Source organism: Rhinolophus sinicus, linkage group LG04 (genome assembly GCF_036562045.2).
Source record: "Rhinolophus sinicus isolate RSC01 linkage group LG04, ASM3656204v1, whole genome shotgun sequence".
In the NCBI taxonomy this organism is placed as follows: Eukaryota; Metazoa; Chordata; class Mammalia; order Chiroptera; family Rhinolophidae; genus Rhinolophus; species Rhinolophus sinicus.
Window position 1 is genome coordinate 138,436,771 of NC_133754.1, and position 27,519 is coordinate 138,464,289.

The 27,519-nt window shown below is 34.1% G+C and overlaps 1 protein-coding gene across 7 annotated transcripts in view; it reads left to right on the forward strand.

Annotated features, from left to right (window-relative positions):
* The window catches only part of RFX3 (regulatory factor X3), a 265,614-nt gene that overhangs the window by 31,872 nt on the left and 206,223 nt on the right, over nucleotides 1-27,519 (forward strand). Inside the window, exon 2 of one of the 7 annotated variants that reach the window (XM_074330488.1) lies at nucleotides 2,188-2,255. The exons of the other annotated variants lie outside the window; for them this stretch is intronic. The gene's annotated coding sequence lies outside the window, so the exon portion shown is untranslated. The remainder of the gene's footprint in view (nucleotides 1-2,187; nucleotides 2,256-27,519) is intronic. 7 annotated transcript variants of the gene reach the window in all.

Sequence of the window (27,519 nt, forward strand, 5' to 3'; positions counted from 1 at the left end):
TCACCATTGTGTCTTCCAGCACCTAATCAACTTCTAGCACATTGCCAAGCACATAGTAGTGACTCAATAAATGTTGAAAGGCAAGGTGAAGATACTTTGCATAGCTGTGTCAGAGATGTGAGAAGAAAGTCATTGTAGAACATGTGAAGAAACAAGGAAAATAAGTTCTCGTGGGGTCAGTGTAGAGCTGTGAGGGAGGGAGCATCTTGCTGTGATTGGCATGGTAGTGTGTGAACTACTTGTGTGTGCGGACCATGTATATTTAATATTTGTATGTGTGGCATCTAACATAGTTGCAATTCTTTCTTAAATGAATAATTGAATAATAATATATAAGAACAAGCTTTCTAGGAAATTAATTAGATTTTAAGGTTAAAATGATAAGTGGCAAAGACAAATTTGTGTCATCAGTGAACTGGTATGGTGGCTGAGGAACTTAAAGTAATTCAAGAAATGAAGAGATCTTGGGTGTTGCGTTACTATCAGAATGAGGCAATGAAAGCTGTGTTCCAACAGAAGGTATTACTTGTAACCTTTTTGGAGAGGAGTAGAAGATGCAGGTGACCAGATTAGCTTGAATTTTCTAACTGATATTCACTTAACAAGTCAGATGTAGAGGAGCATAGCTGGAGAAAAGAATTCAAAGACTAGGGTAGAATTATTTTAGAAACAGGTATGTATAACAGTCATTTTGCTCAAAGTTGTTAGAAAGTATTATTTAGTCACATTTTATAATAAGTGTGTACAGTAATACCTCATGTCAAGGAATATCCTATATTTCATGACAATAGTAACAGGAAAACCTTACAATAAGGTTAAAATAGTCAAGTTCTTTTTGAGAACTGGTGTATTAATTGGTGTAAATTATTACATTTTTACTGTATCTGATTTGTAATCGCCTAAATACACAGCAAACACCTGTGATTATTTTAGTGATCCTTGTCTTGTTCAGGTAACCCCAAATATGTGTGTGTATTTAGACTGTTGCCTGTTCATATATACTCAGCTGTGCCTGTTTGCTTTGTTATTTTTCTAAGTTCAATGGACCAACATAAAAATTTATGGCAACTGTCGCTTAATGTCACCTTTACCTATAAAAAAAAAGAAAACAAACAAAACTAAATCCTGCCAGGGCATCTATGATGCTGTTTATAGTTGACTAAATGATCAGATATACTCTGTACTAAACTGATCTCTGATATAATGGGCCAAAGTTAGGGCCAAAAAGATATACCCTGTTTCCCCAAAAATAAGACCTAGCCGGACAATCAGCTCCAGTGCGTCTTTGGAGTAAAAATTAATATAAGACCCGGTTATATTATATTATATTATATTATATTATATTATATTATATTAATTATATTATATTATATTATCCCGGTCTTATAGTAAAATAAGACCAGGTCTTATATTAAGTTTTGCTCCAAAAGACACATTAGAGCTGATTGGCTGGCTAGGTTTTACTTCCAGGGAAACACGATAGCATATATACTTGTATATACAAATGCATTTAAATACATGTTTGTATAGCAGTGTTACCCTAAATTTACTTTATTAGCCAATAAAAATCATTAGCTTAAAATAATCTTGCCTGTTCTTGAACCAAAGATTTCTTTTTAAAATTTCCAGAAAACTGAATAATCATGCAAGTTTTATTAATTACCTTAGCATTGTGACCTGTTTATGCATTTTTGCTTGTTTATTTTTAAGAAACAAATCTTATTTATTATTAAGGAATGAGCAAAGGTATATCAGCTGCTAATCCTTTCTCACTTTTGCTTCTCTGTATACAAGAAGTGAGCAGGCTGATTCTTAGAATTGTTTGGTCTTTCATCTTCACAATTTTTAAAAGTACAGATTTTTTTCAATCATCATTCTTTTAATTATTTTCACTAATTTATATTTTTCCTGATTATTAGAATAATGTTTATACTTTGAATTCTAATTCTTTCAAAAATGAAATTTCTCTCTCCTTCCCTATAAAATCAAAACACTATATATTTTTTGGTTAAATAGAAACTTTTAAAAATATAGATATTGTCTTGCAAAGAAATACTTTAAAAATAATTCAGTTATATGGCAATTGATATTCACAAACTCAGTAATTTAAAATAATCACATTGCTTCTAGATATTAAAGAATTCATTTTTAATGTTTTCCTAATTCTTCTTGCTTTTAATATTTTAGGCCACTTGATCATTCTGGCATTTTATGGTAGAGAATACATTGAGTTTGGCTCATGGAAAGAATATGAGGTAATCGATCACATGTTCTCTATAAATAATGAACTATATGTATGCAAAACAGTATTTTAATATGTCAAAGATGGGATCTCATGTTCAAATTTTTTCAATAACGTTTTATGTATAAGATTTTGAGATAGGGTTTTCCTGTCATGATGGTTGGCAATAGTGAATGTGGCGAGGAACTTTATTTTCTTTCACTACTTATATATGTTTAAGACAAAACAGTATTAGATTGAGCTTCACATTTTTATGTGGTTAGTTATTATTTTTATGGCTGCAGGTCATAGAAAGTTTATTAGCATTTAAATCAGAGGACCTGACAGGTATTGAAAACATGTCAGTTACAGACAAAATCAAGGACATCATGATTAAATTGCTGGATTAAAGGACGAGTCATTTTAACACAATATTTTGCAACATTTTCTGAACCCATGTATGTTGGGGTAGACTCACTCACATGGGGTGAGCCAACCGGGATATTTGGATTAAGGGATAGAGGGGCTAGTCAGTAATGTCAAATGTTATACCTTCACCTTCTGTCTTCTGATAGTCTTTTTACAGCTCTCTGGGATCATGTGTTCCTTGTTTATATCTTTCATTAAAAAACTCGAGTTATATAAAAAACAGAAAGACTTCCTTTGGGTAGTTATTATTTTAAATGCTTCGGATAGCATAGGTTTCATGGGGCTGTAGAAACCATGAGAGAACTCCTCTTTCCTATTGCATTTCCCCGAAAATAAGCCCTAACCGGAAGATAAGCCCTAGCATGATTTTTCAGGATGACATCCCCTGAACATAAGCCCTAATGCGTCTTTTGGAGCAAAAATTAGTGTAAGACCTGGTCTTATTTTCAGGGAAGCACGGTACCTGCCTCCCCAGCCTGTCCCAAGTAGGATTAAAGGCACGCTACATTGAAAAGTAACAGCTAGCACACATAGTTTATAGGGAAATAGTGAGAAAGGGCGTTGAGGCTCCTCTAATGTGAAATTCCTAGGCATTAATCAGGGTCATTTAACGAGAATACAAACTTGACTCTTATATTAGTCTTTTCCAATCTCTTTGGTACCCATGTGTCACCCTGCATGACGCCTGGGAATGACCTAAAAGGGCAGTGAATTAAGTGTACATGCCACATGCATTTCCATAGTTGTTGCACAGATTACCAAACATCAAGCCTGTGTCAGAGTAACTTCAAATTAAAGATAGTAAAATATAGCAGCTCCTTAGGCAATCCAGCCAGTGACATGATATCATGGGGATCAGTCGGTATTAATTATTTGGTGGAATAATTGGCTAACACAGTGCTGGTGTCATGATTCCCCTATTCAATAATGGGTTGGTTTTGTAGGATGGTGCAGCAGTTTGGTGTGTGAACTTTGGCTTCCACTACAATAGTACTTTAAAGAGAGGCCTTCCATTAACATGAAGAAAGGTGAAAAGAGCCCTGATGGTGGTGGTGGGGTCTTGTGGGAGAGGTATCAGAGGGCTAGGCATAGAGTCTGAGTACATGTAAGCTGTTCATCTGTAAACTGTTCATCATCACTGGTCTTTGAGATTATGTTTGCACACAGATTACTTCCCTATCTTTCCACATAGTTGAAATGCAATTGCCAGTCCATTCAAGATGATAAAACATTGCTAGTTTAATATTTCTTCAGGCTTTAGCTTCTGTGAGAAGATACGTGTATAATCTGCTGGTTAAGAGACTTAACCAAGACTTGAGAAAAATTAACTAGAGCTATATCCTTCATTTCACACCTGTGGCTTTATAAAAGTCCTCCAAAGGGTACACCAAAAATTTTCCTATTTTTTCCAATTTTTTTTATGGCTATAAGGAAAGATAAATTGGATAGTTTTGTGTCTAAGACCTTTGGAACATGATTTGTAACAAAAAGGGATGCATTTATGTACAGAAGTAATACTTTAAGAGCTACAATAATCTTTATCACAGTATATTTAAAGGGTTTCAGTACCAACTATCAAGTAGTCTTAGGAAATCTTGCAACTTTATCATATTTCTCAAACCATTTGAGTTACCTATATCAAACAAATAAATCTGATTCTTTTTCCTTATCACTCAACTTTTATGATTGAAGGCATCCGAGAGGGACATTGATATCATACTTAATTGTGAAAACTTGTATGGGCCTGGAGAAAAGAGTTTCTATGGTATAGTTCTCTTAAAAGTGCTTACAGATGTTTATTAAAAATAGTTTAGAGGAAATTTACAATAACCAAAAGATGTGTCTGTGGAGTCTTTCCCTTGAGAAAGTAGTGGGAGAGCTAACCTTGAATTATTCCAAGAAGCAAGAGAGGGCAATTCTCTATGTGTCTCTCCTTCCCACTTTTTTTTCCCTTTTAATCTGATTTTTGGACCTTTCATTTTGATAGCATTAAAATCCTTTCTTATATGTGAAATAAGGAAGTTGACTTGGGAAGGGTAGTGGTAAGGAAGGAAAAATGTTTGTTTTTATGTATTGCATAGCATATAGGACAGTAATTATAATATACTTTTACATTTATATAGTAGATCACACCTTACAAAGTTCTTTTGTGTGTGTAGCATCTTGTTTAATTTTCCCCATCTAGTCACTATATGGAGTGGGGATTGTTTCCATCTTATGGATGGGGAAACCCAAGACCCAGAGAGGTTAAGAAGAACTTTCGAAAGTTGCACAGTTAGTAAATGGAAGATCTAGCCTGTGAACCTAGAAATTGTGCCTCTTACTCTAGTATCCTGATCTATATTAGTAATTATATTCAAGTTATTCAATAATTCAAATTATATCTTCCAATCAAAGAAGTTCTTCTGGAGCCACCTTGAGAATATTAGTGGCCTGCAGAGCAGGTCCTTTTTTTGTCTTTTGTTTTCCTTTGGCGCTATCAAAGCACACTGTTTCATTAGAAGGTAGGGTTTCAGAGCCAGTGCTCTATACTGCTTTCCTTTTTTGCAAGGACTGTAAATTAGAGTGGCAAACTGTGGCTCTCTTTTCCTTCTTGCATTCTGCTATAAGTGAAAATAAAGGTTATGTACCTCTTTTCCTACTGACATTGTGGATCCAGAAACAGGAATTAGACTCGGCATTTCCTTTATTTCTGTTCCTCTTGAACTAATATGTACTGAATTAACACATTACACAGGGTACACAAATTATTAGCTTTTTCCTAGGGCTAATGACAATTGGTATTAAAATAGAGTACTATTTAAAATATAAAAATTAAAATTAAAATATAAACTGCATATTAAATATATGTCTTGCTCATAAGTGACATTAATAAGCATCATTATTTTTCATACAACTTGAAATACTGCTTGGATTTCATTATCCCAACACTGGTAGTTAAATACATTCGTTCTTAAAAGTACTTTCTATAAGCTGAAAATTCTAGGTTTAGTAGCATTTATGGATTTTAGTAGCATTTATGGTAAAAGTGTCAAGGAATGGTTCCTACATCATATTATAGAATTCTAGAGTCTTTGATAATAATGGATTTCAAAAATATATTTTTACCTTACCCAAGTATACATTTAAGTCTAATTGTATTATAACAATCTCTGAAATTACTAATTTGCAAATGGAAAATAACTCCCATCAGTGATCCGACAAAAAACATCATTAAGTTTAATAAGGGTTAAAAATTAATCACACAAATTTAAGATTAGAGTAATTGTTTAGACTCAAATCATAGCAGTCTACAAATTGAATATGTGTCAGTAGTTTTGTATGTTTAAAAATGAGCATGACCCTGGAGATTATTTTTCTTAAACTGGGCATTGAGCTCTTACAGTGCTGGAGCAGACACTTTAAATGTTCAGGTATTTTCTCCACAGTTCATTCTGAACATGGAAAAATTGGAGAGGCACCGAAAAGGGTAGCAAAAATAGACTTTGACAGGAGTGAGGAAAGGTTCAAGTTATGGAAATTACTTAGTCTAGAGAAAGAAGGAGGAGAAAAACCTACAATCTGTTTCCAAATTTATTTGTATTTCTTTTTTTTTTGTTACAAACTTTCAGAGCAAATCAATAAAGTAGCAAAATGACAGTTATTTTATCTCCTTGAAAGGCAGACTTAAATAGAGTGAGTTTAAATTATAGAAAGGATGATTTTAATGTGTCATAAAAAAGACACTCCCTAAAAGGTCGTTAAACTCTTGGAGTGGCAATAGAGATACTTGGGGGTGGGGGGGATGTCATACTCCATAAATGTCTTTATGACTAGAATGGTTATCAACTAAATATATGGTTGATTTTTACAGTCTCTACCAAGTTTAGGGTTCTTTGATTAAAATTGTGCCACAAATTGCTTGGAAACGTAATGCAATATGCACATAAATATGCTCTTATAACTAAATATGATATATGTGGTTTATGGAGAGCCTGTTATTTTTTCAGAGATAAATTAAGATAAAAACTGCAAGTGCATTTCAAATTTGGGATTATAGAAAGAATTGAAATGCCCTTAATATGAGAGATAATATATTACAAATTCCATATAATTATGTGCATTTTAAAAACACTTAATAGAAGTAAAAAGGAAACCAATAATTAGTCAAGAATGTGAGAATGAAGCTCTATCCTTTGGGAACGTGGTCTAGTGCAAACTGCTCATGGGTTTTTGATTTAGTCAAACCTGAGTCTGAATCTTGGTTCGCCGACTTATTAATTCAATATCCTTATGTAATATGAGGATAAAAACTGTTGCCTTGCAGACATGTGAAAATTAAATAAGGGATATATGTGAAGTACATAATCCAGTACTTGGCACAGAGTACTTCTTAACAAGTGAGTTTCCTTCATTCCCCCTATAAGTCTTAGAGTTTCTCTAGGAGTTTGGATCAGGAAAACCAATAGAAGAGGGAGGGGATAAATGGGCAATTTTGGGAGACAGGGTGCAACATACTTCTTGGTTCTCAAATTTTACTATGTCCTACTGTGGTCAACAAAAACTTAGTGCTTTTTTACATTAAGTGGGAACCAGTTTAGGTTTCACCTTGAGCAGAAGCTTCATTATCAGACCCACTTTTAGGAAGAACACCATATAGAGTTGTAAGTAGGAAACCGCATGTGAAGCAGAAAATGTGAAATATCTTCAGATCTGAACTCCTGGGGAAAAATTCCCTTTTGTCAAAAGGAAATAAATGTTTACGTAAGAGTTCAGTGTGACACATACATTATTTTCTTGCAATTTACCGTCAGTCAGCTCTTGTTTTGTTTTATTTGAATTAGCATAATAATCTTAGGTTCCCATCTGACCACTTACCCCTATCCTTCCCCCCATCCCAGCTAATACAAGTCAGTGGACTCCCTTAGCTATCTTGCATAGTCGTGTATTTCATTTAGTAATTAATATTTTATAATATAACCAATATTTATTAAGTGCTACTTAACTGTATGTGAGGCACTGGGGTATGTACCTTATATATATTCACTTAGTCTTCACATTATCACTCTGAGTGAAGTAAGTACTACAAATCCATAATCCCTTATATTCACTTCTGAATTTCAAAAGGCTCTGAAAACCACCAGTTTCCCTAAGTTTGTGGCAAAACTAATTTAGCTGTAAAACCCGAACTAAAGGAGATGGGGCTATTTAAGGGTCTTTATTTTCCTACACTTTGAACATTCATTCATTTAGTTACAGAGATGTTAATGTGTATGGTTATGTAATGCTACTCTCAATTCACCTGGAGTGTTATAGTATTACTTTCTAAAATTCTAAAATTTTAGGTTATGTGATGCATCGGGCTCAGGGGCTTAGAATAGGCATTTGCAAATATGTTTCATTGTTCCATTTTATAGATGAGAAGAATGATGCTAGAAGATGTTCAGTAAATTGCCAAGCTTTGAATGGTATGTTGAGGAAATTACTCAGGTAATGCATGGTAAAGCCAAATTTAAACCCTAGCAGTCTTACTCCAGAGCCTGTACTCTTAAACTGTAGGCTGTTTTGCCACCTCGTTGCCAAAGCAAAATTAAGCTTAGTTGGCATCAGTGTGTATGTATTGAATGGACACAATTGCTTATCTTTACTAATAGAGGGAAACATATACCTGGATATTTTAATGGAAGATAATCCTTTTATGATTTGTATTTGCGTATGCTTTTCTACATTATTTTGGATATTTTGGATAGATGTGTCTGATCCTCGAATTCTTGTAAGTAGGAGACCAGTCTCGGGTTGAGGTAGAAAACTATTTAGTTTCTCCATTATCACTCTTCATTATTTTACATTATATCTGTCACTCAAGCTAAAAATTGCTTGTTCTGACTTCATTCAACAATTACTGGCCTATGTATTCAACAATTACTGGCCTATGTAGTAGGCCAATAATACAATATTGAACAAGAAAATTATGGTCCCTATTTCAACAGGGCCACTATTGTCATTGTCATTGTGGTTGGGGTAGTTCTTGGTGGGGTCCTCACAAAGCAGCGTGTTTAGCAAATGTGATCCAAAGTGGCATTAGAATCACTCTTCCTGCCCAGTCCTTGTGGCAATCAAAATGGCGCCAAAAGTTGCCAGAGTCCCCAGGTGTAGAATGGAGTAGTGGTATATCTGGATGTTATTCATACTCAGCCCTGAGGGTAGTAGGTGCCCACTCGCTCATCCACTATCCAAGTTGAATTACTGATTTTAAATATTTCTTTTTCTAGAACCCTGGCGGCATGCAAAGTAAATAGAACTGAGAGATCTACAAAGCAAATAACTAAACTGCTTATACTCTGGGTACAATGGCTGAACTGAAAAGCACGATTAATTGTGGATAATCTTACCCATGGCTAGTAGTTGAGAATGCTCATTACACTTCGTAAATAACGAACATAAGTTAAGCTCCCGAGTTAACACACCAAGTGATGCTAGATTTTTTTTTGAGCTATAGAATCGAAGTCTCTAGGACTTTACATATGCAAGTTATTTCTCAAAGAAAAATAGCACCCTGATGCAAAGTGTATTCTGTAGCACTTAAACATTTCTGCTTCACTTTTATTTTTTGAAGTGACATTTTAAAATTAATTACAAATTCTAAATAATTTGTGAATAAAAACAAGTATGAACCATTTATGATTTTGAACTTGTCATTTGAAAGAGAAATGTGCATTTTCATTCAGTGTCCCTATCAACTGATTTGTAATCAGTATTTTGTATTAAAAGTAATAACATTTGAAAGTTTACAGAACCTGAGGTTTATGACAGTTGACATTATTTTAAGTGAAAACAATTTTATTGTTATGATTACAAAAATGATATATGCTTAATGTAAAACGCTCAGAAAATTCAGAAAGATGCAAAGAAGAAAGTAAAAAAATTCTGTTCAACGATTACTGCACATCTGCTTGTAAGATTACTGTCACATCTTAGGTTTTCTGTCAATGAGTGTGTATGTATGCTCACTCTGGCACTCTAGTGTGTGCTTCTGCTCACACATGTGCTCTCTTTCTTTCTTCCTCCTTACAAATACAAATCTTAAAAAGTTGGGTCATACAATTTGTTTTTTAACTTTTTACAGTCATATCTTGAACATCTTTTCATGGTAATAAGTAACCTTGGCATTATATGAATATCAATTTATTTAAGCAATTCTCTAGATAGACATTTAGGTAGTTTCTTGTATTTTGGTATTATAATTAATTATTGTATGTGCATATTTGTGCAACTGTCCATGTAGTTACTTAATATGAATGGAGTTGCTGGCTAGAAGATTGGAACATTTTGAATGTTTTTACCGACTACCGGATTGCTCTCTAGAAAGGTCATGCCATTTTATACTCCCACCAATAGTGCTTTAATATTTTGTTTCTTTGTATGTATGCTGTCTGATACTGGATATAATCAATCTTTATAATTTTTTTTTGGTATTTTTGCCAGTCTGATAGTTGAAAACAAAATCTCACTTGGATTTGCATTTTTTGGATAAGTAATGATAAAACAATTTAAAACATGTTTATTAGCTATTTGTATTTATTTTGGTTATTGTCCATTTATGTTTTTAGCCTATTTTCCTATTGGGAACTTTCTTCTTCTGTTCTTCTTCCTTGTTTTAAATTTAAAGATTTCTTCATAATATAAGATTATGAAATTTTGTCATTAATGCTGCACATATTTTGCCATTTAAAAATATTTACTGTTTTTTGTTGTTGTTGTGTTTAGGAGATATTTTGGTAGGTAAATGTATCACTTTATTTTCTACTTGGTATTTCCTATAACATGACCATTATAACTCATAATGACTCAGTAGATTAAAGATTAGATCTTTGAAAAACTGAATTTACTTTTCAGATGGGAATCCATTTTGTAGATGAGGAAGGTGACGAATTGTTCCTGTTAATCAGATATGTTTGCTGTGATTACAGTTTCAATAGCTGCATATAAAGTAGGAATTATGAGAGGGAGATATTTTGATATAGTTGAAAGACTCTTCGCTTTAAAGCCAGATAGTCCTGGCTTTGTGTATTTGTTCATTAACTTAGACAACAAATATTTAAAAGTGCCTATTATACATTAACCATTCATAGTGGATTTTCTACTTTCTAGCTGTGTGATCATGGGCAGGTTACTTAAGTAGTCAATTTTTTGACTCAGTTTATTTATTTGTGAAACAGGGATAATGCCTACCTTGTTGATTTGTAAGGGTTGGTTATAGTTTTCCTGAAGTATGTAGCAGTACCTGACGTATAACCAGACGATAATAAATCATAGTGTTGTTATTCAGAGTCACACAACATGGTGTAATTTTAGCCTCTTATATATAATGTTATTGCTGTGGTAGTAATTTAGCATTTGGGGTAATTAACGATGATTATTATAATTTTATTAATAGAGAGAATGGTGCCCAGCTAGGTTGACTATAGTTAGGATCCTGTCAGATAAATAATACTTTCTTATATTTGTATAGCAGTTTAGTTTTTAAAGCTTTTTGCCATTTCTTGTCTTATTCTGTGGTTTTCCTATAAGATAACCAGGCTTGTATAATTTTCCATTTTACAGTTCAGGAACTGAGGCTTGGAGAGATTGATTGACTTGTCTAAGGTCATATGGTTTGTAAGTAATTAAGCAGGTTCCTATTTTCCTTCTATCTATAATAATTAAGATTCTTCCTGAACCGAGATTGACCCCCGCAGCATGGGAAGGCACAGAGAATGGAATTTGATTATGATTACACAGTCTTCACTTAGCTTTAGCCATGTTATTGTTTCTTGTGGTTGTTCCCATTCTCCTCTCCTGAACATTGGCCTTATTTTAGTTGTCTATGGCACTGATGATAGTTACAATGAATCACACCTCTGGGTATTCATGCTGTTGTGAAGACCCTTTCTTTTCACTCTGTACCGGGCCTGTAGCTTACTTTAACAAACAGAATTAAAACTGTTCCAGGTCTGGGTATAAGACCTAAGAAAGCCAGGTAGCTTTTGCTTTTGTGTTTTTGGGAGACCTGAACCATCATGTAAGAAATCTGGCTACCTTCTTAGGGAGACCATTTGGAAAAAAGGCCACATGGAAAGAGAGAGGCCCTGAGATTACATGGAAAGAGAAACCTAGCCATCTAGTATTCTAGTGGGACCTTGTTCCCATCTACCAGCTGAAAGCAATCATATGAGTCACCATCACCAAGATGAGCAGAAGAACTGCCTAGCGGAGCCCAGCCCCGACAGCAGAATTATGAGCAAATAAAATGGTTGTTTTCTTGTGCCAGTAAGTTTTGGAGTGGTTTCTTATACAACAGTAGAAAAGTTAAAGAGGCATAATAGTGTTCTTGAAAATAAAAGTTTTGCTAAAAGATGTTTACTTTTCTTGCTCTCTTTTGACAGTTTTGGTCTTTCCACGGCTTGCAAATATCAGGCAATGTTGAAGAGAGATAATAGTAATGAATAACTCTTTTCCTTTCCAGAAGCACACCTTACTCTACCGTAACTACATGGCTTTGGCCGATACTTGGGTGAATCTGAGGTAAACCAATCTCTCTGTACTGAATCTCTTTAGAGAAATCTCAGGAGATAGGATTGCTTCAGGATTCTTCTCTGTTATATTTCCCGCTCTGTCTTTTGTGGCTCCTTTTATCCCTGTTAGAGTTTAATTGGCTTTGGCCAAGGTCAGCTAAGTAGTAAGACAAGATGGAATAGCATTTCTTCCTCATTTGTTTTTGTTGTCTAAAAAAGACTTGAGAAGTCTTTTGTGGCTGAATGTGGATCTAAGACCAGAAACCACCTTTACGTCTAATAATTTACATGTTAGTTAGCAGGAAATTAGTACAGTGAGACATTGCTCGTGCAGTTTACTTTATTTTTCCCCTCACAGTTTCTCTCCTATTAAACTTTAAATATGATAGTATAGTGTTTTTTTCATGTTCCTACTAGAGATAAGAATCAGTGATCCAAAAATTTATAACTCTTTAAACAATTTTTTGTTGTTAAAATGTTTTTTGTTTTTTTTTTTGTCTTAAAAACAACATGAACATAGATTTAATATTGTAGAGCTTGGTTGGCTTCCAGATTGGTGGTGTGAGGGCCTCAGTATATTTGCTCTCCCTCTAAAACAAAAACATGGGCAAAACAACTGCAATCAACTATTTCAGAATTTTGGCAATTAACCAAAGTCAGAGAATGAACTGAAAATCGACTCCCCAAGAGAAAACTATTGAACCCTAAGAAGGCACTGGGGTCTGTGACATTTTAACTTGAGGCTATTTCCATCTTGCCTCCTTCCCCAGCGTAGTATGGTATAGCAAAAGCTGGCAGCATTACAGACAACGGAGAGATCTGACCACTTCTGAAGATCCATTAAAATCACCAGCCCCAGAGCACAGTTGATATTTTTTTTCCAAACTTGCAGCTCCCTGGGAAAACTCTATTCTCAGAAAGTGGTTGGCTATTTGATTTGACTCAGAGCTCAGCACAGTTGGGGGAAGAAAAAACCTACTTCTAGGGCTTTCCTGAAACAATAGCAACTGTTGGCAACACCCCCACTGCTTAGAGCTGTGATTTCAGTTGGGGCAAACAAGAGCCTGGCCGGGAATTTAAAAGGGAATCCTGGAGAATTAGCCAACCGTAAGGAATTTTGTAAAGCTCTAAACATTATCCTGGACATTTGAAAGGTTGCAAGACTGTGCACATGCTCAGGAGAGACCTGGGAAGGGAGAGACTGCTTCTGGCTGAGACTGAGTTTCTGTGTAAGCAGGAAGTGCAAATTGAGGCTGTCGTATAAAGTGCCTGAAGTTTGCAGGTATGACTTCTGATAAAGATTCCATTGGCAAAGGGTGGAAGACAAACAAGCAAGCATTTAAGGAAATCCTCTAACCAATCATGGGTTGACCACTAAATTATGCCTATCCAATATGACTCCTAGGAAGCCAGGCTAAAAAATAAAAGAATACCTTAAAAAAAAAAAGTCTAATAGAGAACTCAGTGGCCACATACTATAGGGAATACAGAATCTACAGAATTATTTTATGAAACTGCTAAACACATAAGCAGTATTAATAGAAACAAAATGAGTGATAAAAAATTCTTGGTGGGCAGTGTGGAGGATTTCAATGAGTTGTTAAAAAAAACACAAAAACCCGCCAACAGAAAGATGTCACTGTGGGAGCCCAGATTTAGACTTCTTAGACAAAAGATTTTGTAGCTTTTATAAATATGTTTAAAGAACTAAATGAAACCATGCCTAAAGAATTAAAGGAAAGTATAAGAATGATATCTTACCAAAGAGAATATCAATTACCATAGAAATTGTTTAAAAGGAACCATATAGAAATTCTGGACTTTAAAACGACGATAACTGAGATGAAAAATTTAGTAAGTGGGCTTAACAACAGGTAGGAGTTGGCAGATGAAATAATCAGTCATCTTGAAGGTAATAATTCAATAGAGATTATCCAGTGTGAGGAGTAGTAAGAAAATAAAAAAAATGAACAGGGCTTCAAGAAATCTATGGGATTCCATAAAGTGTACCAGCATATGCATAATGGGAGTTCCAGAAGGAGAAGAACAAAAGAAAGAGGCAGAGTATTTAAAGAAATAATGGCAGAAAAGTTACCAAAATTGTTTATGAATGTTAATCTACACATTAAAGAAACTCATGGTACTTAAATAGAATAAACCCAGAGCAATCCACTCTTAGACACATTATAGTCAAACTTATAAAAGTGAAAGACAAGGAAATTTTGAAAGCAGCAAGAGAAAAATAACTTGTCATATAAAGGGGATCGCCAATAAGATTAATAGCTGACTTCTTACCAGAAACCATGGAGGCTAGAAGGTATTTTCAAAGTGTTGTAAGAAAAAGACTGTCAGCCAGGAATTCTGTATCTAGCTAAACTTCCAAGATGAAGGAGAGATTAAGACATTTACAAATACAGACACTCTGTGGCTAGCAGACCTGCCCTACCACAAATATTAAGAGAAGTTCTCCAACTTGAAACAAAAGGACACTAGACAGTAAACTAATTCACATGAAGAAATAAAGAGCAATAGTAAAGGTAACTATTAGGTTGGTGCAAAAGTAAAGGATAAAAGTAATTGCAAAAGCCACAATTTTGTACCAATCTAATACATAGAAAGACATGTGTAAAAAATACAAATAAATGTATTTTTTTTGTTACTTTTTTCTCCTATTTTAAAAGACAACTGCATAAAGCAGTAATAATAAAACTTTGTTGATGGGCTTACCACAAGTAAAGATGTAATTTGTTTGGCAATAATAGTAAAAAGAAAGGGAAGGAAATGGAAGTATATTGGAGGAAAGTTTTTATATATTATTGAAATCAACTTCATATTAATCCAGACTAGAATGTTTCAAGTTAAGTGCTAATTGTAAGTTCCAGGGCAACCACTAAGGAAATAATGCAAAAAAATTATAGAGAAAGAAACAAGGAAATGAAAAAGGTACATTAGAAAATATCTAACACAAAAGAAGTCAGGAATTGAGATGTAGAAGTTATTATAGAGCTCAAATATACTTTGATGGAATACAGGTTATAACATGTATAATATGTATAATATGTATAATATGTATAATATGTAATTTTCACATTAAATAATGTATTTTTGTAATCTTTAAGGAATGTTACCAATAAAGCATATTGTTCATGGGTCCTCTTCAGGACTGAATTTTACAGTACTAGCAGACACTTATCAATAGATTTTTAAAATATGGTATAAGAAAAATACACCGAAGTTAAATCAGTGTGAAAAGATTCTATTAACCCCCGGTTCTTAAATTGTGGCTTTGTTTCCCTGGAGATGAAATAGCAACATATGGAAGTGAGACTTAGCCTTGATTTTGTTTTTGAAAGTTTGGGTATGGAAAATTTAGTTCTTTCCCTTCCTCTAAATGTAGGGGAAAAAAGATGAACAAAGGACTTTGGAAAATAGAGATCATGGGAAAAAGACATCTGGAGATATGCACATAAGAAAGGGCTGTTAAAAAGAGAAATGTTATGGGCAGAATATTTCAGCAGTCTTGAGAGGTATCTGTCTATATTTTTCTTTCATATATTGTTGTTTCTATTCTCCATAGGTGCCCAGCCCACTGGAGATGTGATCTCATAACAGGGATTATTCAGTGTAGTTTAGAGCTGCCACATTTATAATGTATTACATATGCCTTCAGAAAATGAAACCCATGTTTAGCTTTATGGTGTGAAGAAAGTTTAATTATATCAAACAATATATGTAATTTCCTTATTATAGAAAAAGTGATTTAAATGAATTTTTCTTACAACTGATTTAAACTATCATTTAAAAATGAAATTCTCAATCTGTTTTCAGTCCCAGCACAGTTGAAGAATATAGCATATTTGCATCAGTAATGATGTCTCACTCAACTGGGAGCATCTCTCTGGGTGAGAATAAGTAATATTTCAAAAGACCTCCAAGTAATTCTGATATAGAATACCTTCTTTACATTATAAGTTACAAATTTAAATAATAGATTCCAAGAATCTTATGAAAATTAGTGTTATTAAGAGATTACAATGATTAAAATGTAATCTCATGTGAGACTATTTTGTTTTTTTAAGTTAATATGTAAACTTTCCAGTACTTCTATTACCTTACCAGTGTTTTCAAGACATTTCTATTTCTAGTTTTTTAAAAACCATATTAACCATTTTTAAGTGGTTAATACCACTTACAATAGAGTTAACTACATTCTCGTTTGTGCAACAGATCTCTAGAACTTTTTCATCTTGCAAAACTGCAACCCTATATTCATTGAAGAATAACTCCCTTTCCCCCTCTCCTCAGCCTCTGGTAACCACCGTTCTATTATACTTTCTAAGAGTTTGACTACTTTGGATATTTTATATAAGTGGAATCATGCAGTATTTGTATTTTTGTGACTGTCTTATTTTACATAACATAATGTCCTCAAGGTTTACCCATGTTGTAGCATATGACAGAATTTCCTTTTTCTTTTTTTTTTTAAGGCTGAATAATGTTCCATTGTATGTGTATACCACATTTTGTTTACCCATTCATCCACTGATGGGCATTTAGGTTGCTTCCACCTCTTGGCTACTGTGAATAATGCTGTAGTGATCACAGGTGTACAAATATCTTTTCAAAGTCTTGTTTTCAATTTTTCTGGATATATTTCCAGAAGTGGTATTGCTGGATCGTATGATAATTCTATTTTTAATTTTTTGAGTAATCTCCATAATGTTTTTCATAACAGCTGCACCATTTTGCATTCCCACTAACAGTACACAAGCGTTCTAATTTCTCCAGATACTCACCAACACTTGTTGTTTTCTGTTTTTGAAAAAATTAAAAAATATATATATAGTGCCATCCTAACCATTCTTAGGTTCTTAACTTACTGCTAACATGTTAGGTCTTTATTTACTTCGTTTCACTTTCTAAAAAAAGGCAGTAGTTATTTTAGGAGGTTTCCTACAATGATTGCAAATCTTCACACTGTTGCCTATTCTTGAACACTAGAACACCAGTTAGGGCCAGTGCTCTAAACATACTAAGTATATAAATCTGGACATTTGAATTCCTATGTAGTTTAGTAGATAGGGTCCTTTTTACTTCTTGACTTCATATGATACTATATGAATGTATCACCATTTTGTAAGACAGAGATGGTGCTTTTTTGTTTCTACTTCTGGTTTCTAAATGATAAACGTGCATTAATGGTATCATTTTGGTGATTGCTATCACTGGGCTGGTTTGTCTGCTCTTGTTTCCGAGCAGTTCATCAAGTGCCACATCATTGGATGTATTACTTCAGTGTACATCTAATGTGCTTCTTCATCTCTCTCTGAACATGGTTGTCTCCATTTCACTTACCCTCCGGTATCTGCTTCTGAATCTGTCATCTGTCATCCATCCATCCTCCATGGATTTCTTACCTAAGTGGAGTTGTATTCAAAGACTTTGCTTCAGTGTTGGTAGACTAGCTACCTTCTAGTGCCCTATATTTGGTGATCCTGTGTAGCTATTTAATGGTAAGTACAGCTTATAGATGATGTTTATGATTATGTTCAAGACAACAGTTATAATGCTTATAATCCATTTAGTTCTCACAGCTATATATATTTGGGCATTTTCTGTTTTGCAGATGTTTAGATTGATTGGGACCCCAAAGGTGTTTCTAACTTCTGACTCTTCCAAAGATTATTGTAATGTTGTAAGGTTGGAAAAAAAATAAAGAAACACATTGAATTTGGGAGCAGATTTGTATTCAAGTTTCGATTCTGCCACTGGTTGGCTGGCTAACAACTTACCTTTAGATGTTCTTATCCTGTCTGAGGCAGAAAGCTCATTTGTAAATTGAAGATAGTGATACTTAACCTTTTATTGTTAAAGCTTCATTGATATTGTCAGTTTGTGTTTTTAGGAAGCTTTTTAACCAAGGAGGCTTTCACATTGGAATTTCCTTCTTACAAATAGTGAAGGTAAAGGGATTTCAAACTCTAGTGGTTCTTTTATAAACCATATTTGACAGATCTCTTCTGATGAGTTTGGTTCTCATAGTTTGTCCATTAATTGAAAAAGTCAATCAAAACAGTAGGTGATAAAAATTATGCATACATCCCACTAACATTTTCTTTTAATTTAAAACACATAAATGGACTGTCTTTTGATTAGGAGCAAGGCCTTTCCTGGTAGTATAGGTTGGCTGATTGGCGCTCCAACGCTTTCATAAATCTACATTCATAACAAATCATTTCCAGGTTATATTTTCTAAATGTAGAATAAAAACTTAGACAATTGAAAGCAGTGCTTCTCAAAGTGGCTCCCAGAGCAGCAGCAGCAGCATCACATGGACGATTCTTAGCATGCAGGATCTTTGGTTTCTCCCCATACCTGCTGGATCAGAAACTAAGGGGAGGGGCTCAACAATCTATGTTTTCACAGGGCCTCCATGCTATAGTTTGAAAACCACTATTCTATCTTTTGTGATTTTCCCCAGTGTTTATATGTCTCTTACCTTTGTGTATTGCAACAGCAGTGTTTTGTAGTAACTTGCCTTTATCGAGTCTTTTCAAAACTTTTGACTTAATTTTTAAAGATATAATACCTTTTATTTTTGTTTTCATAGTTTATCTAATTTTTAATTAGTTAATTACAATAAGACTGAAAATCCACTAATGAAGTTTTGGAACAGATACTACTGATTTGGGGAGAACATACAACTCAGCATTTGGGAGCAGAACTGTAGTCTGTATGCTGTGAGTTACCCGCATGCATGGGCATCTGTTCGTATGGTTGGAGAGGAAATGGAAAGTGTGGGTTCATCTAGCAAGTGGGGTAAGTAAAAGTTAGTCAAGAGGGCTTCTTGGATATATTTTTCTATATAAGCTTATAGATTTCTCTGATCTACTTATCTTTATAGCCCTAAATCCAATATGCATATTTTAGACTTCTGTTTGGTCTGTAAGTAGTCTTGATTAGATCCTGGAGTTTGAAATTTATTATTAATAACTACCAGATCTCTTAGGTCAATATTATGGAGAAAGCAGAGAACTCACCCAGTGATTTATATGGAAGATGTGTGCCTGTTTTTGTTGACACCAAGGAAAGTGTGTAGCAGCTAATAATACTTGAAATTAGAAAACAGATGGAAATGTCCTTTTCTAGGCCGAGACTGTACTTTTTGCTCTAACTTGTAGTGCCTATTTTGATTTTGGGGAAACCAGTCATGTGTGGGGATAATTCAGTTCACCACATCCTGATGTCTGTTCCTGTCAAAGTACAGGTGAACTATTGGCCCACCTTTGAGATACTTAAGGGGTTACATACGTTGATCTGAAATCTGGCCCATGTAATTGAAGACATTGCTCTTTGGCAACATTCTGGGTGGAGTTTTGATTGAGCTGCTTTTCAAAAATTTATGTTTTAATTATTTGTATATTTTTAAATACATTGTTAATTTTGCAAAAGGAAAGGGCCAAAGTACTGGTACGTAGCTTGTCTACATCAACTCTGGATGTCTCTTTACTATCATGGTTGGGTGGTAGTACTGCTGTAAAACGTTAATAGAAAACTACCTAATGCAAAGAAAATATTGTCATTGCATAACAACGTAAGGCTATTATAACAGTTGTCCAGTAAAACAGCAGTCTTAGTCCCACTGAAATTGTTCAGATATGGATTTGATATTGCTTAGTATTCATTCTTCAGTGACATAGCAACTCAGTCATTCTACCAACAAACTAATAGCTGCTATAAATCTGATTTAAAATGTTGCTTAAATGCTTTAGATCAGGGGTGTCCAAACTTTTTTCAGCCTTTTTTACCAAGGGCCATATGCGGTAAAATACACAAACAGCCGGGCCACTCACTCGAGGTGAAGTACGTATTGCCTCTCCTGGTTTATTTAAGTAAACTGAGTATATTTTTGGAATTTGCTGCGGGCCAATTAACAATGGATTGCGGACCGCAGTTGGCCCACAGGCCACAGTTTTGACACCCTGGCTTTAGATAGCCTGAAGTTTTAGTTAGAGATAGGCTCTAAATATACTAAATCCACATATTTGATACGCATAGCATAAATTGTGAGTCTGTATTTAAATTCCACTTTGCTTTCTTTATAAGTGTTTATAAAAGTAATGAAAATTTTAGTTTCATGCAAAAGCATAGGAAAATGAGGACGCAAATTACACAGAAAATAGTTATTGAATAAGTTTTGAATGGTAACTATAAGCTAGTGATGTATACGTCTTGTATCATTTTATTATTATACTATCTTTCTAGAGTATTATTATCTATGTTTCATCAATTGGGAAAAATAGATTAAGAAAGCAGCTGACTTGCCCAAGATTATTTAACTAATAGCTGGTGGAGCTGAGATTTGAACTGTGGTCTGTTTAACACTAAAGTCCAAGCTTTTAAATATGACTTTACACCTTAATATCCGGTGCTTTAATATTCCTGGCCCACTTTCAAAAACTTCTCTCTTCCTGTCAATTTCAGCGATAACATTCAATGACTTGACAACAGTGACCTTTCTAAACAAATACAGAGTGTTACAGATCCAGATGGCCCAAGATTATATTTTATTTTTCTGGCTCAAAATAAATTGCCTGCTCTAAGACTGATAAAGTCCAAAAAAGACCCTTCTGTGTCCCAGGACTTCATCAGGCCACATGGCCCGCCAGTACCCTTTATCATGAGCCAGTCACGAGTACAGAGCCTTATGACTTTATACTATAATTTAGATTGGGGCCTAATGAAAGGGCAAGAAGCTGTTTTACTAAATGAGATCATTCTGGCTTTCAGTAATGACAGTACATTTTGGTAGAAAGATTCTGAGGAATTAAAGATAGAAAGGCAGTACTACTATCTGTCCTGTTAAGTGGACGTGAGCAAGGAGAAGGCTGATTTATAATTTAACAGACTACCCAATTAGGCATCTTTTTTTTTTTTTTTTCTGTTGGGATTTAAGTAGGATTTTTCTAGTGATTAGAAACCTATTCTTAATCATCCAAATTTTGGATGGGATCTTTTTGACAGTCTTAGATAAATATCTTTAGAAAATAAATTCTATATTAGAAACATGTTACTATATCATAAAATATAAACATAATCCTGTTATGAGCTCAATTACACTTAGCGAAGTTCAGATTTAGAGAGACCAGTATACAAGGTAGGCATAGAAATGTTTCAAAGATACTATATTGAAGCCATCTTGTAATTGACAGTAAATTACTATAACAAAAGAAGCACTGGACTTGGAGTCAGAAGGCCTGTGTTTGAGATTTGGTTTTGCCATTGCTCTGTAAGGATCCTTGAGCACGTGGTGTAAATTCTCTAAGTCTCAGTTTTCTCATGTGTACAGTGAGGCCAGAAATATATTACCTGCCTTCATTACAGAGTTGTTCTGAGGATCAAACGAGGGGGCATGTGACAAAGTTATAGTGGTGTACAAATGAATGCTGTTATTATTGTGGCACCTAATATATAATGGAAAGTGTTCTAAGTTGTGAATAGGACAAACATGCATTTGGAATTGCTCTGTTATTTAGTAGTTTGGTGATTTGGTTCAAGTCATTACAATCTTTTTGAGACTTAGTTCTCTCACCTAATCCCTTTTACAGACTTGTGAGAATTACATGAGTGTAGATGCTTTCTTTTTTATTATTAAATTTATTGGGGTGACATTGGTTAGTAAAATTATTTAGGTTTCAAGTATACAATTCTGTAACACATCATCTGTATATTGCATTGTGTGTACATGCTTTATAAATGCTTTTATAAATAGTGATTGAGTAGGAATTATAATGTTATCTTGAACAGATTTCAGAAAGTTAAAAAAGAAATAGTCAGAGGCTTCTTAGCTGTTCCCTAATATCTTAACAAGATAAATAACTGATGGAATATTAGAATATTAGTGCTGGGAGAATCCTTGAAGGTCATCTATCATATCCTCCTCATTTTAAGACAAAGGATTGCCTGCGAATCATTTTTCTTATTTCTGTCATGTTTATATGCATACAGAATAACACTGTCACCAGCATCATCAACTGTAAAGGATGACAACCATCTTTCAATCTTGATAGGTAGCGATTTCTAAAAATATAAAGTCCGAGAAGAACTCTGCTTGGAGGTAGTATTGTGTTGTGAAAAGAATTTGGGCTTTGTTGCCAAAAGTTGAGATGGAATCTTGATCCTGTCAGTGATTAGTTTGGGCACAGTGGGAAATGTGCTTAGAGTCTGGCGCAGTGTAACTACTTTACTATTTCCTTATGTATCACGTAGGCCATGTCTATGTCTGTACCATAACTTTTTTCACGTGTGATTCTTTGGATGTGAGATGAGTTTGCTTTTTATCCTATTTATACTAATGGTGCTTGACCTTTTCTCCCTTCTCCGCAACAAATACAATAGTGATTCCTCAAGATTGTAAGGAGAGATTGTGGCAAAGCAGAATCTTGGAGTTGTCCGTCAGCTGTAGTTAGAAAAGGCTTCCCTTTAAGGCTGGTTTATGGACTTAATGATGGAACTATAATTTTTAAAATGATAATTCTGTTAGACCATATGTCAAAATTGTTTCTTACATTGTTGATTTTAAAAGCTTAATTATTTTATGTTGGTTTTGCTTATACTAGGAGTTAACATGTGTTTAAGAACATTCATTAGAAAGCTAAATAGGCAGGGATTTCATATAATTTAAAAATAATATTGAGTGTACTCTTGTGAGAAGAAGAGCTTTACTAAAGAAATTAAAAGGAAAATAATGTTTTATCAGTGAAAACTCAGTAAGAGCAAATGCAGAGAATATTTGTCATCAAGAATAAAGACCTTTGTGTGCTTTTTAGGGCACAGTGTTAAAAGATTCCATAGTTTATATCTTGATGATTAATTTGTTTTTCATTGACTTATTAAGAATATCATTTTTATTCTTATTTGGTATCTTGGAAATATACAAGTTCATCCTAAAATTTGAAAAAAGAAAATTCAAAACTAGTTAGTTATTCAGTTCTAGAATCTAATGGGACTAGATTGGAAAACTGAAGATTGGTAGATTAAGGAGAATAATATACAAGCATAGATGCCTGTGATTCAGCGTGAATTTTCTATCATTTATCAGCATTTCAACTTTGGGACATGTTTTCCTTTCTCTCTTTTTGTTAATTAAATCTGAAGTGGATCGAATTTCTCCCTTGATCATCTATACCATAATTTCAGGGTAACCAATAGTCTGTGGGCTTTCAGTTGTTGTTTTTTTTAATATGAATTTTTGTGGAGAGGCTTTGTATCTGTCTAAATTTTGGCTACACTAATTGGAGAATGGATATTACAAAGTATTGGTCGTTGGTTTTTTAAATATTAAAATGAATTGGTTATGAAGAGATACAAACGGGTAGTTTTACATTTTCAACTTGTTTTTACATTGTCCTCAGAATGTTTAATATTTGTAATGAAATTATGTGTTGTTTTTTTTGCAAAAAGAAAACAATCGGGCAAAAATATGAGAAATGTTTTCAGTTGTCCAAGGCTAATGTTGACTTAAATAGGTCTAGGTTTTCATGGTTGACAGCTGCAGATAATTAGCTTTCTCTTCCTTAACAAAGAAAGCAAATGGGGCTGCAAGACAGTCATTGCCTTTTCTGTCATCATAATAATAATGTATGTATTTAACTTTTGCAGTTCCTTAAATTGATTTAGTGCTAAGCTGCCTACATTACATATAATAGGACTGACAAGTGAAAGCTGCAGCACATATTTGCGAGGCAAAAGGAAGCAGTGATTGACAGCAAAGTTCCTCTCTACAAGAAATAGCTGTGTTATGGAGCTCAAAAAGGGCTAGATACATAATTCTTAAAATTGTACAGCAAATTCACGAAATGAATTTTAAAATGTGATTGCCACTGGTGTATTTGAGTGTCTGTGTTCTTGGCTATGGAAGAGGGGCATAGACGGACAGACTCTCCCCTGAGTGCTAAATATGAGGAATTCCTTTTAAGTATATTAGTATTTATAATTTAAGATCGATACTTCCAAATTATAGATCAAATTAAATTTCTTACCCCGTATCTCAACATTTCCTTCAGCTTTGATTCACATTATTTGAAGAAGCTAAATAATACATCAATTCAAACGAGCATTTTAAGGCTGTAAATTTATTTTCAAATGTCTGTAAAACTTGGGGTATCATTTCTGGAAAGATAATCGTATGAAGCTTGGTGGTTTCCTTGCATCAGAGAGTGGCTAAGTGTGATCATCTTTCAAAGGTACTCACAGTATTTTGCAGTTCCTTTGTTTCTGTGACACAAGCCCAGACACTAACGATTAAAAAGACAACTTGGTGATTGTTATTGAGTAGTGCTCTATGATGAGCCCAGAACGCCGGACTTCACAGTATATCATGACAATGCTTTTTGTTTTGATGACAACTGCTTGTATGTTGTGGGGGTGGCAGGGGAGCCCTGTGTGTCCTTGTACGTTGGCATCCTCTACTGGCCATTGCAAAGCGCAGCACTGACCTCTGCTCTTTCCATCGCATACATCAGGCGTTGTGTGTGATTTTTGTTGGAATCAGCCCTCCCTACTGTGCTCCTAACCCTAGTTGTTATCCCCTTTTCAAAAATTGGTTTATCTGTTGGATCTCGAGTTATAGTTGTTAAAGAGTTACTAAGCCAATCTTCTGGTCAATAAACTAATATCATAAATGAATGGAATATTTTGGAATCTTGGGAGAAATTACAAATATAACCCTGCCCTGAGAAATAATTTACTTCTCAGAAGTAAGCTAGATTTCATCTTTTTGTAAAATTTAAAGTACTTTCTCAGTTGCACACCTTTGATTAGGAAAAAAAAAATACCCAGATCCATCCCCTGGACGAAAGCTTTGACTCAAGTATAGATTTAAGTAAACAGATATTTATTAATTCTGATAGATTTATGTATACGAACTCTCTTAGAAGTGTCCAGAAAGTGGGCATAAACTCTTACTGGGCTTTATAAATATGGGTAACTCTGGGGGCTGGTGGAGGGTCTAGACTTTTAAGAATAGACAAACAATCTAAACAAAATATCCAGTGGCAGTAAACCCTGGGTTATTCTGGTTTTAGGAGTAGAGATGAGCATTGTATAATGTCTGACCAAATATCTTTGTGTTTGGGGAATAATTTGACCATTATAGAAGATTACCTCCACAAAATAGATCCACTTGTTGACATTTCAGTTTTACCAGTGGCTCTACTGGTCTAGTTATCTTTGAGCCTCTTGAAATTTTCAAATAAGACACCCAATTGAATCTTTCTATAGTCTCATAGACAGTGACTTTTATTCTCACTGCTCCACCTATTCCTGGATTATTATTGTAGAGCACGAGTAGATCTTGCTTCCGTGTTCTTTGCTTTCTAATTTAACCCATACAACATAGGGCCATATGTATTTGACTAGAATATTACTTTGATCACATTATAGTTTTGTTTTTTTAAACTGATTATTTTCTTGAGAAAAGGAGCTGAATGGTATTAGAGAATGGAGGAAGAAAAGAGCACACTGGATTATGAGTGGGAAGATCTGTTTCTTTTTTCTTTTTTTGCCCTGTCTCTGGCTGTATGAACTTAAAAAAAAAAAAAAAAAAAATGCTTTCCTAAGTCTCTGTGTCATCATGGTTTAAAGTAATTTGTTATGAAGATTGGTTGAGATAATGTATGTGAAATTGCTGTGAGCTCTGTAAAACTCTATTACTTTTACTGCTGTAGACTAAAAAGGCCAAATTCCTAAGTCTAGAATTTCCAAACAGCTCTATTGCTGTACTGTGCCTGACACATAATAGATATACAATAAATGTTTCTTGAATAAAGGAACCCTATCTTTCCAACCTTATCTTGTACTTCTCTCTAATCTTCAATTCAGATAATTCAGATAATCTTCAATTCTACCTTCTCCACTGAAAATGTTCACATAGTCACATCTATGTCAGTCTCATGCTCATTCATCTTTTTCAAACCTGTTGTTCAGGAATGGTAAGGTCCCTCATAGGTCCTTCTAGTCCACTTATGCTTTGTTTTCGTATCATCTTATCATGGGAATCTTACTGAGTTTACCACTCATCACTCTATTTTGGCATATATACTATCTTGTATTATTAATAAAAGTGTCCTGTGTGTATGCTTTCTGTTCTCAGGTTTACTGTAATCTGGAATACAGAATAATGGCTTTGATTTTTGTAATTACTCTTTAAGGATATTTTAATGTGACTTGTAGTATATCCAAGTTGACATATTGATGAGTAATGGTTTATATGTATTTGCCAGGAGATAAAGTTTAGAACAAGGTTTTGCACATTGTGAGAAGTGGGATACTAAGATGCTGAAAGACCACTGACATTCTGACTTATAGGGTAAAGACTTCAGATTGTGAGGATTTGGGGGAGAGTCCCCCTTTGGAAAAGAATGATCTGCGTGTTATCAGTTAAAGAGTCTTCTATGTTAATAAAGCATCCTTTAAAATGTGGATACCTTAATTAATAACATGTTAATTTAGTTTCCTTGTGAATATAATTGAAGTGAAAAAAAGGCATAGAAATTGTAGAGATGAGAGGAAGACTGAGTTTCCCACTGATATCCTTTTGTGGGCTTTTTTGTTTTTGTTTTTTTCTTGAATTTCTACATATTCAAATCAAACAAACTGTAGTTATTTTTTGGATAGGTAAGTTATCAGACATTCCCACCAATGTAATGTCTTCAACATGTATTTGATTGCTTTTAATTTTTATTGGCTTTGTTGAGGTGTAATTTACATACAATAAAATTCACCAAATTTAAGAGTACAATTTGATGAGTTTGGGCAAATGTGTACTCTCATGTACCACTTATCACAATCAAGATATAGAACATTTCCATCACCTCAAAAAGTTTGTTTCTTCCTTTTTATAGTTAATTCTCTTCCCATCCCGTCCCCTGGCAACCACAGATCTTTATGTCATTGTTGTCTTGTCTTTCTAGAATTTAATATAAATGGAATTATACATTATGTAGTTTCCGTACCTGGTTTCTTTTAGATTGTACCTGCATAGGTATCATGGAGTTTGTTCCTTTTTATTGCCGAGTAGTAGTTCATTGTATGACTATACCACAGTTCATTTTTTCTGTTTTACTAGTTTATGGGTATTTGTATTGTTTCTAGTTTTTGGTTGTTATGAATAAAACTGTTATGTATGTTCACTACAAGTGCTTATATGGGCATATGTTTTTATTTCACTTGGATAGTTAAGCAGGAGAGAGATTGCTGAGTTATATGATAAGATATGTTTAACTTTATAAATAACTACCAAACTGTTTTCCAAAGTGGTTGTACCATTTTACATCC